General features: G+C 45.9%; 1 long non-coding RNA gene across 1 annotated transcript in view; it reads left to right on the plus strand.

Annotated features, from left to right (window-relative positions):
• Positions 1–434: 434 nt before the first annotated feature.
• The window catches only part of LOC134357130 (uncharacterized), a 56116-nt gene continuing 38262 nt past the window's right edge, over positions 435–18288 (plus strand). Inside the window, exon 1 of the long non-coding RNA XR_010020524.1 lies at positions 435–636. This is a non-coding gene — a long non-coding RNA (uncharacterized LOC134357130). The remainder of the gene's footprint in view (positions 637–18288) is intronic.

Genomic DNA, 18288 nt, shown 5'->3' on the forward strand with positions numbered 1-18288 from the left:
GGTGATTGGCAAAAGGGATATGAGAGGATCATGGGACAGGAGGCCCAGGGAGAAGGAAAAGGGGGAGGGGGAAAACCCAGAGGATGGGCAAGGGGTATAGTCAGAGGGACAGAGGGAGAAAAAGGAGAGAGAGAGAAAGAATGTGTGTATATAAATAAATAACGGATGGGGTACAAGGGGGAGGTGGGGCATTAGCAGAAGTTAGAGAAGTCAATGTTCATGCCATCAGGTTGGAGGCTACCCAGACTGAATATAAGGTGTTGCTCCTCCAACCTGAGTGCGGCTTCATCTTTACAGTAGAGGAGGCCGTGGATAGACATATCAGAATGGGAATGGGATGTGGAATTAAAATGTGTGGCCCCTCCCACTTTCAAATCTCTTACTAGCTCTTCCTTCAGTTAGTCCTGACGAAGGGTCTCGGCCTGAAACGTCGGCTGTACCTCTTCCTAGAGATGCTGCCTGGCCTGTTGCATTCACCAGCAACTTTGATGTGTGTTGCTGTGTTTTGATTACGTGGTTGTTTTTTTCCCCATACCTACCTATGTTTTAAACCTAACCAACGACTTGGTCTTTTTAGTACCCCAGCTTGGATGGAACTCCCAGGATGTTACCAGGGTGTCAGACAACCTGTGTCAGGTATCTTTTCATTCTGTTCTCAATTGGACAATTGCTTGTGAGAATCAGTGTAATACAATCCTTGCTAATTTCAGAAGGCTTTTGACAAGGTGCTGTGCATGAGGCTGCTAAACAAGATGAGGAGAAATTGCTTTCACCAGGGAGTGGTGTCTCTGTGAAAGTCGTTGTCACAGATGGCTGTGAAGGCCAAGTTGTTGGGTATCTTTAAAGCGGAGGTTGATAGGTTCTTGACTAGTAAGGCCGTCAAAGGTTGTAGGGCGAAGGCAGGAGAATGGGATTGAGAGGGATAATAATTTAGCCATGATAGAATAGCAGAGCAAACCTGATGGGCTGAATAGCTTGATTTTGTTACTACGTCTTATGGTGGTGGGGCTCACCACCAACAATGATCAGACGGCCTACAGAGAGGAGGTGAAAGAGATCGAGACCTGCTGCAGGCAAATAACCTCTTTCTCGATGTCAACAATACAAAGGAGATGGTTAGCAACTTCATGAGAACTTGCAACACTTGACATCCATGGCACAGCAGTGAAAACTACAAGCAGTTTCATACTCCTGGGAGTGCACGTCACACACAACCTCTCAGGGTCCCAAAATACATTCTACACAGTTAATACAGCTCAGCAATTGGTGGATCCATACTCTTAACCTTCTACAAAATGTGCAGTAAGGAGCATCCCAACACTCTGCATCACTGCATGGGATGGGAAATGCACTGTGGCAGACAGGAAGGCGCTACAACAAGTAGACAAGATTGTCTACTGAACCACCTGCAGTAGCTTACCCACCACTGAAGTCATACAGTGCCTATAAAAAGTATCATCCCCACCCCCTTGGAGGCTTTCATGTTTTATTGTTTTACAACATTGAATCACAGAGAATTTAATTTGGCTTTTTGACACTGATCAACAGAAGGGACCCTAATCTGGTCCCAACGTATTGATACAGTTATAAGGAAGGCAGGAGAGCGGCTATACTTTATTAGAACTTTGAAGGGATTTGATATGTCAACAAATACACTCAAAAACTTCTACAGATGTACTGTGGAGGGCATTCTGACAGGCTGCGTCACTGTCTGGTATGGGGGGGGCGCGGGGGGGCTACTGCATAGGACTGAAAGAAGCTGCAGAAGGTTGTAAATCTAGTCAGCTCCATCTTGGGTACTAGCTTACAAAGTACCCAGGACATCTTTAGGGAGTGGTGTCTCAGAAAGGCAGCGTCCATTACTAAAGACCTCCAGCACCCAGGGCATGCCTTTTTCTCACTGTTACCATCAGGTAAGAGATACAGAAGCCTGAAAGCACACACTCAGTGATTCAGGAACAGCTTCTTCCCCTCTGCCATCTGAATCTCATAACTTCCTCAACTATACCTCTTCCCACCCTGCCACATGCAAAAATGCCATTCCCTATTCCCAGTTTCTCCGTCTCCGCCACATCTGCTCCTGGGATGAGGGTTTCCGTTCCAGGACATCTCAAATATCCTCTTTCTTTAAAGATTGTGGTTTCTCCTCTGCTGTCATCAATGATGCCCTCACCCGCATCTCCTCCATTTCCTGCACTTCGGCCCTCACCCCATCCTCCCACCACCACAACAGGGACAGAGTTCCCCTTGTCCTCACCTACCACCCCACCAGCCTCCGGATCCAGCACGTTATCCTCCGCAACGTCCGCCACCTTCAACAGGACTCCACCATCCTCCGGATCCAGCACGTTATCCTCCGCAACTTCCGTCACCTTCAACAGGACCCCACCACTAAGCACATCTTTCCCTCTCTGCTTTCCGCAGGGATTGGTCCCTCCGCGACTCCCTGATCCACACGTCCCTCCCCACAGATCTCCCACCCGGCACTTATCCCTGTAAGCGTAAGTGCTACACCTGTCCCTACACCTTCTCTCTTGCCACCATTCAGGGCCCCAAACAGTCCTTCCAGGTGAGGCAACACTTCACTTGTGAGTCTGTTGGGGTCATCTATTGCATCCGGTGCTCCCGGTGCGGCCTCCTCTACATCGGTGAAACCCAACGCAGATTGGGGGACTGCTTCGTCGAGCACCTCCGCTCCGTCCGCCAAAACAGACAGGATCTCCCGGTAGCCACCCACTTCAACTCTGCTTCACGTTCCTATTCGGATATGTCTATACATGGCCTCCTCTAATGCCATGATGAGGCTAAGCTCACGTTGAAGGAGCAACACCTCATATACCATCTGGGTAGTCTCCAACCCCTTGGTATGAACATTGAATTCTCCAACTTCCAGTAATTCCCTCCCCCTCCCTTCCTCTATCCCTATTTCACTCTGCCCCCTCCCCCAGCTGCCTATCACCTCCCTCATGGTTCCGCCTCCTTCTACTACCCATTGTGTTTTCCCCTATTCCTTCCTCACCTTTCCTGCCTATCCCCTCCCTGTCTCCCTTCCCCCACCCCTTTATCTTTCCCCTTACTGGTTTTTCATCTGGAACCTACCAGCCTTCTCCTTCCCACCCTCCCCCCACCTTCTCTATAGGGCCTCTGCCCCTTCCCTCTTCTGTCCTGACGAAGGGTTCCAGCCCGAAACGTTGACTGATCGTTTTCACGGATGCTGCCCGACCTGCTGAGTTTCTCCAGCGTGTTGTGAGCGTTGCTTTGTATATAAGCTATCTTATGTTTTTAGATTTTTAAAAATATTTATTGGACACGCCGTGGTGCTCGTGAACCAGATCCCCAGCTATGGGTAAACAGCCTCCTGCCTTGTGGGCAGCTTAGGGAGAGACGAAGACTACAGGAGTAAATCTAGACAGCAAATCTGGAGTGGAGCTCCTAAGGCGGCTGGACATCCTTCCGGCAGCTCCTACAGCCAAGCTGGTGCCAAATGTTTTGCTTCATGACCTTTCCTTTGGACTAGTCTGGTGAGGCTGAGAGAGGGATCTTGACGACTGGGCATCTCAGGATCTCCATACCTTCCGCCCAGCTTACCCATAGCGCACACTCCATTGTCCTTTGATACAGACGGAGGCCACTATCATCAATTTTACTATTGTGTTCTGTATCTTAGTTTGCTTCGTGCTGCATCTGATCCAAAGTAACAATTGTTTCATTCTCCTTCACACTTGTGTACTTGAAATGATATTAAACAATCTTGAATCTCATTATATTGTATGGAATTTAGGACTGGTGTCTTACTGCCCCTAGAGGACAGTTTAAAGTTCAAGGTAAAACTTATTTTCAATGGGACTGCAGCTGAGAGGGTGAGTAGTTTCAAGATCCTTGGTGTACATATCATTGAAGATTTCACCTGGACTGTACGCACCAGCTTTGTGGCAAAAAAAGCACAGCAGCGTCTGTGACTGGAGAAGTTCAGCATGAGTCCCCAAATCCTCCAGACCTTCTACAGGGGCACCATTGAGAGCATCCTGACTGGCTGTATCACTGCCTGGTACGGGAACAGCACCAGCCTTGATCGCTGGGCACTGCAGAGAGTGGTACAGACAACCCAGCACATCTGTGGATGTGAATTTCCCTCCACTGAGGACATTTACAGCAGTAGGTGCAGAAAGAAGCCCTGGAAGATCATCAGGGACACCAGTCATCACAACCACAAACTGTTTCAGTTGCTTCCATCTGGCAAATGGTTTTAAAGCTGCATTAAAGCCAAGACCAACAAGCTACAGAACAGTATATTTCTACAAGCCATTAGACTTATAAATTCACATGTCTGTACATTGTGACTGAGTCATAATGCAAAGGTTTTCACTCCCTCACATTGTGGGACAGATGTAAGATTTAAATAAATTCGAACATACAACACTGGGATTTTTTTCCCCCAGCGGGCATACTCAGCAAATCTATGGACTAGTAACTGTAAACTGTGAACATCAGGAACTGTAAAATGTAAACAAACCATGTAAATGCAGGTAATAAATAAATAGCAATAAATAACAAGCATGAAATAACAAGATGAAAGAGTCCTTAAATGAGTGTACAGTAGTTATCTCCTTTTGTTCAAGAGGCTGACGATTGAGGGGTAGTAACTGTTCTTGATCCAGGTGGTGTGAGTCCTGAGGCTCTTGTACCTTCTACCTGATGGCACCAGTGAGTAAAGAGCATGGCTTTGGTGGTGGGGGTCCCTGATGATGGATGCTGCTTTTCTACGGCAATGCTTTAGGTCGATGTGACAGTGAAGATTAATGAAGAAGGAATAAATAGAGCTGGAGGTATACAGTAATTCACTTGCTGAAGTACAAAAGTGGACAGGAAAGGTAACTGACTCCTACCAATATTGCTCTCCGGGTCACTGAGGCATGCAAGCCTCCAAACCACGACAAGGTTGTGGTCCTCTTGGTGAACTTATAGTGAATGCCTGCAAGGAAATGAATCTCAGGGCAGTACAGTATATGTTGACACAGGTGCACTTTGATAATAAATTTACTTTGAACTTTGGAGAGATGTCTCCTCACAATCTACTCACCTGGTCAACTACCTCCTGCCCCATGTATGGACAAATCCATAGTTCCCATATTGGTCTGATCAGAAACTGCTTCAGTACGAGAGTGAAAAGAAATCATCATCGATCCCGGTGACTGTCCAAGAAGAAAGGAGAAAACAGGTTTTTCATAGTCATAGTCATAGTCATAGTCATACTTTATTGATCCCAGGGGAAATTGGTTTTCATTACAGTTGCACCATAAATAATTAAATAGTAATAAAGCATAAATAATTAAATAGTAATATGTAAATTATACCAGGAAATAAGTCCAGGACCAGCCTATTGGCTCAGGGTGTCTGACCCTCCAAGGGAGGAGTTGTAAAGTTTGATGGCCACAGGCAGGAATGACTTCCTATGACGCTCTGTGTTGCATCTCGGTGGAATGAGTCTCTGGCTGAATGTACTCCTGTGCCCAACCAGTACATTATGTAGTGGATGGGAGATATTGTCCAAGATGGCATGCAACTTGGACAGCATCCTCTTTTCAGACACCAATGCGATAGAGTCCAGTTCCATCCCCACAACATCACTGGCCTTACGACTGAGTTTGTTGATTCTGTTGGTGCCTGCTACCCTCAGCCTGCTGCCCCTGTTAGAGGTAGGCCATGCTCTCTTCTCGCTGTTGCCATCAGGAAGCAGGTACAGGAGCCTTAGGTCCCACACCATCAGGTTCAGGAACAGTTATTACCCTCAGCCATCAGGCTCCTGAACCAGCTTGGATTACTCCACTCACCTCAACGCTGAACTGATTCCACAACCTACGGACTCACTTCCAGGACTCTACAACTCATGTTCTCAGTATTATTTATTCACTATTTATTAATTATTTTTATGTATTTGTACAGTTCATCTTCTTTCACACCTTGGTGGTTCGTCAGTGTTTGTGTGCAGTTTCTCATTGATTCTATTGCATTTCATTGCTCTTCTGTGAATGTCTGCAATAAAATGAACCTCAGTGTAGGATATTTTATTTATTTTGTTGAGCTACAGCGGGTAACAGGCCAGTCCAGCCCTTCGAGCCGTGATGCCTACCTATTTAATCCTAGCCTAATTGCGCCTTGTAAGGCATGAAAATGCCCAACGCAGGCCTCTCATGGTCTGAGTCAACCTTCCCTCCCTCCTAATCACGGGACTATTTACAATGGACAATTAGCCTGCCAACTGGTTCATCTTCAGACTGTGGGCGGAAACCAGGGAACCCGGAGGAAACCTATGCAGTCACAGGGAGACCAGACAAACTCCCTACGGGCAGTGTGGGAATTGAACCCAGGTTGCTAGTACTGCAAAGCGTTGTGCTAACCATTACACTGGTGACATATACATTTTTTGACAATAAATTTAATTCGAGCTTCTGCACTTTGAAGTGGGTGAGCAGGACCAAAGAGAATTCTCTGTGACCTAGTGTTACCTCAATGGACTGAATGCCCAACAGCTGTTCTATCAAGAAACATGAGAAGCATTTAAGGATAAGGGGAGAAGACGGCTAGCAGGAGGTTCAGGCCACTTAACTTAAACATCAGGGGAAATGTTTGAACTATTCTTAAAGACAATCAAATAAAGCACTTCAAGAACACAAGGTAATTCAGTCAAAGTGGTTTTGTGAAAGAGGAATCATTTTGACTGAGTTAGTGCAATTTTTTTTGATGAACTATGATGTGTTGTGGATTAATGGAAGCTGATAGATATATTGTTGTTAGATTTCAAGAAGGTATTTGAAAAGAAACGACGTCAACAGCTTTGCAGATAATAAGGGTTCCTGGTGTGGGAGATGACATACTGGTGTAGTTAGAAGGATGGCTGACAATCAGGAACCAGAGAGTTGGCGTCAATGGATGTTATTCTGGTTGGGAAGATATAAGGAGCATTGTGTCACAGGAATTATTTTCTTAATATTTTTGATTACTTAGACATGCTTCTTCTGTCCCAATAAACTGCACCAACCAACAACTCATCTATTTTGACATCAGCCTAATTACAATGTCCAATTATCCTGTTAACCAGTACATCTTTGGACTGTGGGAGAAAACTATCACAATCATACCCTTTGTCCACATCAACAGGCTCCAAAATCTGGGCCTCTGTACCTCCCTCTGCAACTGGATCCTTGGCTTCCTCACTGGGAGACCACAGTCAGTGTGGATCAGAAATAACACCTCCTCCTTGGTGACAACCAACACTGGCAAACTTCAAGGATGCGTGCTTTGCCCGCTGCTCTACTCTCTCAACACCCATGATTGTGTCGCTAGGTTTCTGAATGGACAATGAACCCGTGAACACTACCTCACTATTTTTCCCTCTCTTTTTGCACTACTGATTTAATTTAATTTTTTATATATATATTTATTGGGATTTGTAGTTGACAGTAACACACAGGAATAGTCCAGGTGAACCTTCTGCAGCTGTACAGGGCCCTGGTGAGACCACACCTGGAGTACTGTGTGCAGTTCTGGTCTCCAAATTTGAAGAAGGACATTCTTGCTATTGAGGGAGTGCAGCGTAGGTTCACGAGGTTAATTCCAGGGATGGTGGGACTGTCATATGTTGAAAGATTGGAGCGACTGGGCTTGTATACTCTGGAATTTAGAAGGCTGAGAGGGGATCTTATTGAAACATATAAGATTATTAAGGGATTGGACACGCTGGAGGCAGGAAGCATGTTCCCGCTGATGGGTGAGTCCAGAACCAAAGGCCACAGTTTAAGCATAAGGGGTAGGCCATTTAGAACGGAGTTGAGGAAAAACTTTTTCACCCAGAGAGTGGTGGATATATGGAATGCTCTGCCCCAGAAGGCTGTGGAGGCCAAGTCTCTGTATGCTTTTAAGAAAGAGATGGATAGAGCTCTTAAAGATAGCGGAATCAAAGGTTATGGGGATAAGGCAGGAACTGGATACTGATTGTGGATAACCAGCCATGATCACAGTGAAAGGCAGTGCTGGCTCAAAGGGCCGAATGGCCTACTCCTGCACCTATTGTCTATTGTCTTTTGTGAAAACCAAGAACAGGTTGGTGACAACTGGAGGTACAGCTGACAGCCTGGAAAGACAGCAACAGGGCAGGAATGGCTAGTAACCTGACCTGCAACTTCTGGAGGAAGATACCCTACTAGCTACAGACAGTCTTACAGAGACGTAACCCCAGGGGAGAGCTGGGGGGAGGATCAGCACTCCACAAGGACGGACTCAAGAATGTCACCCTTTGTGATTACAAGTAGGAGATGCATTTGTGGCAAGATTTGCAAGAACATGCATGGCCTAAAAATACTTCAGGCCCTGATGAAATGCCTGGAGCAGGAGAGAGCAACACGCTGCACAAGATTCACTCCTGGTGAGATACAGAAGGAGCCCAGGCAGGAGTCACCCCACAGTGCCCCAAACCTTCAAGTGCAATGTGACTTTGTCCATTCTGGAAGGAAAATTAAAACAGGCAGCATATTACCTAAACAGTGAGAGATCGTAGAGTTTGAAGTGTTACATACCTCAAGGAGCTCTGTGAATTTTTTGTGAGAATGATGTAATGGTCTTTTGGAGGTCACCTGATGTACTTTTTCCGCCGATGTGAGGTCACGTGATGACATGTGCACCACGGGTATATAAGGGAAGACCCCAGATGACGCAGTTAGTTTTTAGTTTTTAGTTTTCCAGCTGGAACATTGATGTGTCTCTGTTTCTGTTGTGTATTTGTTTTTATGATGCAGTTTCATTTTTAGAATGGAGTGTTGCGTTCTGTTGCAAGGTACAATAGGGCTGGACTGGAAATTTTTGCTAGATGCGTTGATGTACCTTATTCCAGCAGTAGTACGGGAGAGTGAAGACTTTATCGAAGTACAGGACCCAAAGGATTGAGAGGAGTCGGTATCATTCAGCAGTTTAACAAAGGATCGACCTTATTGAGTCTTCGTTGAAGGAGTAGTGACCTGCATCGAAGATAACTCTTGCCAAAATAGCAAAGAGTTCATGCAAGGTGCTCTCTAGAATTTAAGGTCAGTTGTTTTAAACTGATTATTTCCTGCATCGTGAATCCTTTGGACAGAACCAGCAGGAAAGTCGTGTCTATGAAGAAATCCTTCTCCAGAGAAGTCTCTCCCAATTGAACGTATAAATCTGTTAGACTTTCGAATTTACCATTTTAAGAACTATATCTGACTTTACTGCTTTAAGAACTGTTTTTGCATTTAACACTTTAGGATCCAGTGACGATTTGTTGAACGGCTGCATAGCGGTTAACTTCCGGTGAAGGTTTTCGTTTGTTTTTTTTTATTGTTTATCTGTGTTTAATATATGTTTGGTTGTTTTTATATAACCTGTCTCAATTGATATTCATTGTTGCCGGTTATGTAACAGGAGATACAAAAGGATCTGTGTGTCCTAGTGTGAGGTTCACAGACGGTTAGTACATAGGTACAACAGATAATTAGAAAGTTAACATGAATGGTCTCAACTCAAAATGTCAACTGTTTATTCCTCTCCATTAGTGCTGCCTTACCCGATGAGTTCCTTCAGCATTCTGTGGGTTGCTCTGAATTTCCAGCACCTGCAGAACCACTTTGTGTTCAGAATATTATTTCCTACTGTCATTGGCAATCATTTGTTTCCTATAGTGGGGGAGTCTAAGACCAGAGGACACAGCCTCAGAACAGAGGGACGTCTATTTAGAACGGAGATGAGCGGGAATTTCTTTAGCCAGAGGGTGGTGAGTCTGTGGAATTTGTTACCACAGCCAGCTGGGGAGGCCAAATCATTGGGTATATTTAAGGCAGAGGCTGATAGATTTTTGATTAGTCAGGGCGTGAAGGGATACGGGGAAGAAGGCAGGAGATTGTGGCTGAGAGGGAAATGGATCCCTAATGATGAAATGGCAGAGCAGACTTGATAGGCCAAATGGCCTAATTCTGCTCCTATAAGTTATGGTCTTGTGGTCTTATTGTAAGATTCATTGGATATAAAGTAGGGAGATTATGCTTCAATTATACAGAGTATCTATAGAATCACATGTGGTATATTGTGTGTAGTACTGGTCTCCATGCTTAAGGGTAGGATTTTAAATGTGTCGTTAGAATTTCAAAGAAGGCTTACTGTTCAACTAAAGATTAGCTTTATTTTTTCAAATGTACATCAAAATATCAAAACGTTTCAGTGAAATGCGTTTGTTAGTATCAAATGCATTGCTGGGCAGCCTGCAAGTGTCCCTATGCTTCTGGCACCAACAGAGCATGCCCATGACTTACTAACTTTAACATGTATACGTCTGGAATGTGGGAGGAAAGCGGAGCACCCGGAGAGACCATGTGCAGTCACAGGGAGAACGTACACACGCCTTACTGACAGTGGCGGTAATTGAAACCCGATCGGTGATCACTGCCGCTGTAAATCGATGCACAAACTGCTATGTTCATGTGACTTGTATTTCCTCGAGTTTAGAAGACTGAAAAGGTGCTTGATTGAGATGTATAAGATTCTATAAGTTTGCTTTCGGGTTTGAGGTTCCCTCTTTTGGGAGGATCTGCAACTCGGATCACCAGGTGTTGCCCATTTAAGAGAGAGGTGAGATGAAGATTTATCTGTCAGAGGGTCACAGAAGGATTGAGTTATAAAGGCACAGACACAGGCCCTTCAGCCCAACTCATTGATGCTAACAAAGTTACCTATGGGAGCTGGTCCCATTTGCCTTCCTCGCTTCCTCAGAGGAAGAACGTATGACATGAAATGGTAGAGCATCGTTTTTGCCCATTAGGCCCACAATGTGATGCTGACCTTTTAATCTACTCTGATTGATCTAACCCTTCCCTCCCACATAGCCCTCCATTTTTCTTTCATCCACATGCTTATCTACATTAAATAACCCTAATGTATCTGCCTCTACCACCACCCCAGGCAGCGTGTTCTATGTACTCACCACTCTCTGTGTAAAAAAACTTACCTCCGACATCCCCTCTATGCTTTTCTCCAATTACTTAAAATTATGCCTCCTCGTGTTAGCCATTTCTACCCTGGGGAAAACGTTTCTGGCTGCCCACTTAATCTAAGCCTCTTATTATCTTGTCATCACTGTCAGTACCCCCAGTTGAACAGTCTTTTTGTGTGATTCCCCCTAGCAGTCAGTCTGTGGTTTTGTATTGCCATGTGCTCATGTTTGTTTTCATGCCCCATGTGCTCCTGTCCCCACTCCTGCTCTACTCCGGCCCCTGTATAACTGAGTACTCCGTCTCTCACCTGTTTCTCATTATTACCTGTATTGCTGCCACCTGTGTCTCATTGTGCTCCACCTATCATCTGCCTCTCTGTTTATTGTCAGTGTATTCCAGTCCTGTGTTTTCACCTGTTCATTGCCAGATTGTGCTAGTGAATTTTCCTGAGCCTTTCCAGCATTTGTATCTGAACTCTGTCTGTCTGAATATCGACTCTGCCTGTTTCCCGATTCTGGTTTTGGAATTTCTCTGCGTGCTTTGATCTCTGCCTGAACTTTGACGCCGACTTTGTTTGCACCTCAGGATTTGTTACTCAATTAATATCACTGTGTGCGCAGTACTGGGTCTGCAATTGGATCCCTGCTCCAGCGCCCTGACACATCACCATAATGTGCCGTGTTGAATAATGTGGGTGATCGTGATCTTGTGACCATGATTGTTCCTGTCTAGTTTTTCCACACAAGTGGCTTGCCATTGCCTTCTTTACAGGACAGGTGACCCCAGCCATTATCAATACTCTTCAGAGATTACCTGCCTGGCGCTAGCGGTCGCATAACCAGGACTCATTTGACCATCTGCTCCTATGGCTTCATGTGACCCTGATCGGGAGGGGGAGGGAAGGGGTGGGGGGCTACTAAGCAGGTGCTACACCTTGCCCAAGGGTCACCTGCAGGCTAGTGGAGCAAACCTTACACCTCCTTTGGGAGATCCGCATGGCCACCCACTTATCTTTTACATCTCTCATCTGCCTCTGCTCCATAGAAAAACGGCCCAACTCGCTCAGGCGGTGGAGCTGATACAACAGCAACGTTTTTGGACAGGCACACGAAGAGGTGGGGAATGGAGAGGTACACCCAAACGAAAGTAGCTGTGATTAGTTTAAATTGGCATTCGGTCAGCACTGATACGTTGGGCTGAAGGGCCTGTACCTGTACAGTTCAATGTTCTAATACCGTGGCCATTTCAAGGAGACACAGCATGGCTACAAAGCTGCTTCTCTTTAAATCGCTCGCTTTGTTTTATCCCGAGTCCTTGTGTTAGCATTCTATTAGGATGCACCTCAGCACAAACCACAGGACCATCAGTCAGAGAGAGAGTTTCAGTGTGCAGCTGAAGATCACCAGAGCATGAAGAAGGAATGGAAAGCACAGCAGGTCAAGCGGACAGAAAAGGATTGGATTGTTAAGTCTTTGTGACAGAGAAATGAACTCAGTACCAGCTTTTTCATGAAGAGTTTGAAACAAAACAGTTAGTTTGACCTAGATCCCTTTCACTGCTTCAATACTAAACACATGCCCTCACTGTCAGTCCCACCTCTCCTTTTGTCCACGTCCTCCTTGGTCCGAGGACCCTTGGAGTTACCTGCAGCCCTCCACCTTTCAATGGGCGACTCTTCAAGTGCCAAAGCTCCAACCTTGAGCACAGTTAAATGTTTTGGCCGCAGGGCCCGTTCCTGTGCTGTACTTTTCAATGACTCTCTTACTCTATAGCAATTAAATCAATCACTTCACAGCGACACTGAATATCGATTTGGGTTTTGATGCCCGCTGCTGTCTGTAAGGTGTTTGTATGTTTTACCTGTGAATGCTGGGTCTTCCTCCCCATGCTCCAGTTTCCTCCCCACATCCTAAAGACTTACCACTAACCCAAATGCCTCTTTAGCCAGAGAGTACTGAATCTATGGAATTCATTAACACAGGCAGCTGTGGAGGCCAAGTCATTGGGTATATTTAAGACAGAGGTTGATAGATTCTTGATTAGTCAGGGCATGAAGGGATACGGGGAGAAGGCAGGAGATTGGGCCTGGGAGAGAAAGTGGATCAGCCATGATGAAATAGTGGGGCAGACTCGATGGGCCAAATGGCCTAATTCTGCTCCTGTATCTTATAGTCTTATAGGTTAGTAAGTCTTGGACATGTTTTGTTGGTGTGGAAGCATGGCGACACTTGTGGGCTGCCCCCAGCTCATCCTTTGACTATGCTGACTGTTGACACAAGTGACATGTACAGATGATGAATGAAGATGATCTAATCGTTAAAGCTTCTGTGATTAAGTGAATTCACTGCTCCTTATACAATTACTGTGTAACTGTTTCAGGCACATATATATAGCTAGGGTACCTGAGACTTTTGCACGACACTGTATTTGTCAAGGTGGAGCGGAGAGCGAACTTGTAAATCTGGCGGGAGGAAAGGAGATTGGGAATGGCGAGAATGGAGCGCTGCGGGCGGGGAATGGGACAGGTGGCAGAGAAGGAGTGCCAGGGCAGGGATTGGCATGGGTGCAGACACAGCCAGCCCCGAGACACCAGGCAAGGTGGTTTGATTCCAAACAATTGGTTTATTGATCATTACAGAATGTCTCCCTGGTGCGTCCTGCTCCCTCTCCCCTCTCTTCCCCTTTTTCTAAGCATTATTCCCTGCTCCCTCCCTCCTCCCCCGCTCTCAGACCACAACAAGAGACCCATATCAGAATCAGGTTTATCATCACTCATGCATGTCAAGAAATTGGTTGTTTTTTCAATGACTGCAGTACAGTGCAATACATAAAATTACTACAGCATTGTGCAAAAGTCTTAGGCAACCTAGCTCTATATATGTGCCTAAGAGTTTTACACAGTAGCGTATATGTCAAGATCCTATTAAATTGAGCAGCAGGTTCAAGCAGCTGATTGGCCTATTCCAGTGGCTAATTTGCATATTCATTGTTAACATTTAACCACGTTCCTGTGGATCGGGGGAAATTATGGGACAACGCAAGGATGAGTGATTTCCTTCCTGGAAGAATGTTAGTGAACCAGATGGATTTTTATGGTAATCTGTAGTATTTTTATTGTCGCTGTTGCTGAGACTTCTTTTTCCACTGCAGTTTTATTTAACTACCTGAATTTAATCGCCCCAGCTGCCGCGGTAGGAATTGAACACAACGCTTCCCGATCAGCCTGCTGAATATTAGCCTAGTTATTTGAGCACATGACAGCTTGCCACCAGTCCATCTGAACGTAGAAACTCGATTCAGGGAATTATATTGGATGTGCAAGTGTTAGGTGTTTGATCTAATGTAATGGCGTAGATGTTCAGAGGGACCTTGTGGTCCATGTCCTTAGTTCCTTGACTAGAACTGGACATGGTCACCTGTCTAGTGGGTTCACTGAAGCAACTTCAAACTCTCCCTTCCCTCGGTGGCCTGTGTTAAGATGAGTTCTCATCCTCCCTTTCCCTGAATATCGCTTGGAGTTTGAGTGGGGCAGTAGGGAGTTTGTTTTATATCTTATTTTTATTTATTTAGAGATATTAGATTGGCTCCTTAAGGTTGTTATAGCCGGGGGTGGTAATGGAGATAGGCTCCCACTGCCTATTAAATGCTCCCAGCGGCGTGCATCTCAAATAGGCCCTGACAACCAAGTCCAGCTCCTGGCCTTCACCTGAGACTTAGCTACTAAGCCTGGTAGAACGGTTTCTATTGACAGGAGCAAGGGCAAAGGCGGATTACCGGCACCTTAAAACCAGTCACTTCGGGCAGAAGGGGGTCCTCAGCCGTGGTTGGCAGCTCATCTACGAGAAGGAAAACTCTGATCTCAATTCTCGACTGCGCCTTTGCCCGCTCATGGGAAGGCTTCCTGAGGAAACCCAGAGGGGAAAATCCAGAGTTGGGGTTCCTCAGGCGGTCTTACCTCGAGTTCAACACTGACTGACAACCCCTGTGACATCACTAGCGCCCAGCTGTGTCGGTCTCTGCCGTTCCTTTGGGTCCGTGGAAAGAGGAGGCCTGCTATGTGGGCAACAGCTTGCTCTCATATGGTCCTGCCCTGGCCTGCGTGTCAAGGCAGTGAGGATGCAGCGTCCATGGTCGACCCTGACCAATGTAATCCTCTGATTTAGAGATAAGATGCAGAACAGGCCCCACCAGCTCAACGAGTTGCACCGCCACGTAACCTACCTCTTTCACTCCAGCCGAATTACAGGATAGTTCACAATGACCAATTAACCAACTAACTGCTACTTCTTTGGACTTTGGTCAGACACCGGAGCTCCTGGAGAAAACCCACGTGGTCATGGGGGGACGTGTAAACTCTTTACAGACGGTACCAGAACTGGTACAAACACTGGGATGCCCCTAACTGTAATAGCATCGCACTAAGGTACCCCTTTGGTCACTGGAATATTGTGCCCAGTTCCAGTTGCCTCGTTATAAAAAAATTATGTGGAAGCTTTAGAGAGGGCACAGAAGAAATTTACCAGGATGTCCACTGGACTAGAGAGCACGCCTTACGAGGAAAGATTGCGTGAGTTAGGGCTTTTCTCACTGGAGTGAAGGAGGATGAGAGGTGCCTTGATAGAGATGTGTAAGATTATGAGAGGTGTATGTAGAGCGGACAACCAGTGCCTTCTTCCCAGGGCAGAGGGAGCTAATGCGAGGGGGCAGAATTTTCAGGTGTTTGAAGGAAGCATGGGGAGGATGTCGGAGGGAGGTTTTTTACACAGAGCGTGGTGGGTGTATGGAACGTACTGCAGGGTGGTGGTAGAGGCAGACACTTCACGGACATTTAAGAGAGTTAGGTAGGCACATGGATGCAAGAAAAATGGCAGTCCATGTAGGAGAAAAGGGTTATATCAACCTTACTTGCATTCTTACTGCCCGTTATGCCACTGGTGTTTAGGGCAACAACGAAGGTCCTCCATCTCTGGTGGTGTTCAGGGCTTCCTTCGTCGTGTCAGTAGCTTCCTCTCAGTTTTCACTGCTGTCAGTCATGCGAGTCCCGGGTGGAGACTCAGGAATACTGTCGCACTCAGATGTCGAAAGATTTCTTCATTGAAATTTCTGTAACGATTTTGTTTGACCAGTCAGGTTGGTTGTCCCTGAGCTGGTGGACCGGTGGACCACTCTTAGTCTGGCCTCTACCCTTCGACCTGTTTGGGATGGATGACCCTGCCAGGAGCCAAAGCAGAAAGCCCTGACTCCCGCCAACATAGCTCTCCGGGTCATTAAGGCATGCAAGCCTCCAAACCCAATGACAAGGTTGTGGTCTTCTTGGAGGTAGATTGACCTTGGAGTAGGTTAAGGTCAGCACAACATTGTGGGCTGAGTAGTCTGTACTGTGCTGTAATCTTCTATGTTCTATATTAAGGTATTGTAGTCGTGCAGTCTAGCTGCATTCTCCTTATTGTCACTGTGTGTTGCTAAATCCCTATCCCTTCATCACTGCTGTGTCAAAATCCACGGTTCTCCTGACCTGCCAACATTGTGAGTGTGTCTCTTTCTGCCTTTATCCTCCCCTCTTCAGAATCCCCAAAGGGAGTGAGTGTTGTCGAGAAGATAGGACGTCGACTGAATAATGCGCCCTGCAGTGATAGGGAGGAAACATAAAATGATCTGGTTGACAATTCCCTCCATCTCGGGGAAAGCGGACAAGGTTTAAAGCTTTATTCAGACAGAATCAGCCAACAGCGTGCTCACTGAACTCTCCTTCAAGCTAGTCAAATCGCAAGTAACCCGGAATGCCGCTAAACACACTGCTGCTTGCTTAAGAAGCCTTGTGCATAGGCTGGTGTATCTATAGAGGTGAAATAAAGGAATGCAATTTTCAGGCTTTTGTTCTGCTGCTCGCAGAGTCTTTCAATCAACTGCTTGACCGGGACAATGGGAAGCATTGAAAAAGGAAACTGCTGCTTTGAACAATATCGATTTGGTGCTTAAAACACACTCTATCAGTAGTGTACTGGAGTGCAAAATTATTTTATTTATTGAGCTGGCCCCAAACACACATAAGACCAAAAGTCTTAGGAGCAGAACAAGGCCACTCTGCCCATTGAGTTTTCTCCTCAATTCGATTATGGATGATATATTTTCCTTCTCATTCCCATTCTCCTGCCTTCTCCCTATAACGTTTGACACGCTGACTTATCAAGAACATATCAACCTCTACCTTAACTCCACAGCCACCTGTGGCAATGAATTCCACAGTTCACCTCCGCCAACTGGTTAAAGAAATCCCTCCTCATCTCTGTTCTACAGATTCGTCCCTGTTTTCTGAGGCTGTGCCCTCTGGTCCTTGACTCTCGCACTTCTGGTAGCATCCTCTCCACATCCACTCTGTCTGGGCTTTCAGGGTGTCATATTCCAGGTCAAAGATACTGTATGCTTGGAGTGTTAACATTAGGAACAATGGAAAAGTCCCAGATTCAAGAGGGCAGCAGGATAGCTATTCCAGCAATGAGAGTGGTTGAGGATGTTTTAACTGAATTATACAAACCTAATGAGAATTCTCATAGTATTCCCAAATGCAAAATAATTTAACCTTGCCCTCCTACATAGCCCTCTATTTTTCCTTCATTTGTGTGCCTATTTAAGAGTCTCTTAAATGTCCCTAATATATCTACCTCTACCAGACACTTTGCAGCTCGTTTCATGTACCCACCATTCTTTGTGTAAAAAAACCTATCTCTGACTTCCCATCTATTCTTCCATCCGAACTCCTTAAAATTCTGCTCCCTCATGTTAATCATCTCCGCCCTGGGAAAAAAGTCTCTGGTTGCCCACTTGATTTATGCCTCTTACCTTGTGCATCTCTATCAAATCACTGCTCGTCCTCCTTCACCCCAAAGAGAAAAGCCCCAGCTCGCTCAACCTATCCTCCTCTGAGATTTGCACACTTCCATCAGCAAGCAGCATTTGATTTCTGAACGCCCCTGGGGTATTCTTTGTCCATCCCCCTCACTGTAATTACCTGTGGTCTTGAAGTGTGGGAGCAGGCAACACCAGAGTTAGAGGGATGGGTGATAACTTTGGGGAAGTGGTACATACAGTTCTGTGCAAAGGTCTTAGGTAAATATAACAGTATACTGTATAGACAATAGGTGCTGGAGTAGGCCATTCAGCCCTTCAAGCCAGCACCACCATTCACTGTGATCATGGCTGATCATCCACAATCAGTACCCTTTTCCTGCCTTCTCCCCATATCCCCTCATTCCACTATCTTTAAGAGCTCTATCTAACACTTTCTTGA

The sequence above is a fragment of the Mobula hypostoma genome, chromosome 15 (assembly GCF_963921235.1).
Source record: "Mobula hypostoma chromosome 15, sMobHyp1.1, whole genome shotgun sequence".
In the NCBI taxonomy this organism is placed as follows: domain Eukaryota; kingdom Metazoa; phylum Chordata; class Chondrichthyes; order Myliobatiformes; family Myliobatidae; genus Mobula; species Mobula hypostoma.